Consider the following 1,879-nt stretch of genomic DNA (forward strand, 5'->3'; position numbering starts at 1 on the left):
GTGTTACTGCCTTGGAAACCCAAGGAGGGGTCTCTGTGAGTTGGATCCAACTCAACGGCAGTGAGTTTGGTTTTTTGGTTTTCTTCTAGCCATGGTTTTTATGGTGCCACCAGATGACTGGATGGGACTATGCAAATGTGAGATGCTTATGGCCCACCAAGGGAATTGGATAGCTTGCTAATAATGTAAATAAGGCAAATGTTATCCTTGTCAGGTGTGGGAGCATGGAAATAAGGTATATGGAACCCTAATGTGGGGCTTGGTCAGTTTTGCCAGCCCACTAGGCTTAAAACGAGCCCTCCCAGAGGCAGAAAAGGGGGATTTCACTACCATCGAGAAGGAAAAGCAAGGAGTGGAGTGTGTTGATCCCTGCGCTGAGACGATGGCAGAGGGACAGTGGCAACAGAAGCAGCAGAACCGAGAGACTGGCATGAGACAAAACATTGGGCTTTCCAGCCCACGGAGCAAGAAAGCTGAGTGCCTTTGGGTAGGAGGCTTGCTGACAGAGCGGGTGCACCTGGGTGTGCCTATCGGCAGAGCTAAAAGAGCTTTGTAACACTTGACCAAGCAGGGCAGCCAGAGAGGCGTGCCTGAGGGCATGGCCTAGGGGAGGTTGTCTGGATCTAAGAATTGTATCCTGACCACATTCCTGCACCTGAATTGTAGCCTGTTACTTCCCTAATAAACTCTATAATTGTGAGTATTGCCTGTGAGTTCTGTGTGGCCATTGCAACAAATTATGGAACCGAGCAGAGAACTAGAGAGTGCCGTGGGAGGGACAGTTGGTGTTGGAATTGGCAGAAAGGCTGGAGGGCGGCGGCATGTTTGACTTCCGCCTCATAGGAACCAGCCTTGGGCTTTTGATGGTGATTCTGTCTCCCCTTCATGAAATTAGAGGAAGTCAGCGGACTCCGCCCCTATGTCCTTTTTGCAGTTGACTTAGGTTTTGGCTCCTGAGAAGGTCAGGCATTTACAGGAAATAGAAACTTAGTTAGGTTTTGGTCTGCTGACTTGGGGCTTAGCATAAGTGACTCCATCTTGGGCTCAGTATAGTCAGGTTAACAACCCAGGGGCTTCTTAGAAGAAAGGCCATGTGATCTACTTCCGAAAATCAGCCATTGAAAACTCTCTAGAGCACAGTTCTACTCTGACACACATGGGGTCGCCATGAGTTGGCATCAGCTCGACTGAACTGTTTAGGATCTTTTAAGAGTTTGCTCCACATACTTACACACAATGGAATACTATGCAATCCTAAAGAATAATGTAGACTCTGCAAAACACCACATAATGTGGATGAACTTGGAGGACATTATGGTGACTGAAATAAGTCAATCACAGAAGGACAAATATAATATTAGTCCACTAGTGCAAAAACCAAGGAAATGTTTATACGTGGAAGGAAACTTTGTTGGTTACCAGGGATGGGAAGGGAAGGGAGGGAAAATATTTCTAGATAGGTTGGAAAATATATATATAAACCAAAAAACCAAATTCACTGCCATTGAGTCACTTCCAACTCATAGTGATCCCCATTGGGTTTCCAAAACTGTAAATCATAATGGAGGTCAATTGCCCAGTCTTCCTTCTGTGGAGCAGCTGATGGGTTTGAACTGCTGACCTTCAAGTGCCTTATCCACTACTCCACCAGAGCTCATATAAATCAAAGATTATTAGTGTTTACCAGGGGTAGGAGAGAGCGAGAAAGGAGAAGCTTTTATTTGTGGGGCATTGAGCTTGTGCTAATGATGGTGTAATATTTTGGAAAAGGATAGTAATAGTGGTAGTACTACATGAAAAAATGTCATCAATGTCCCTGAACTATACATGTGGAAGTTCTTATGTTGGAAAATGTCTTTTTGTGTATGTTTTCACCACA

Source organism: Orycteropus afer, unplaced genomic scaffold (genome assembly GCF_000298275.1).
Source record: "Orycteropus afer afer isolate SDZICR_OR568_19922 unplaced genomic scaffold, OryAfe1.0 scaffold00712, whole genome shotgun sequence".
Lineage (NCBI taxonomy): Eukaryota > Metazoa > Chordata > Mammalia > Tubulidentata > Orycteropodidae > Orycteropus > Orycteropus afer.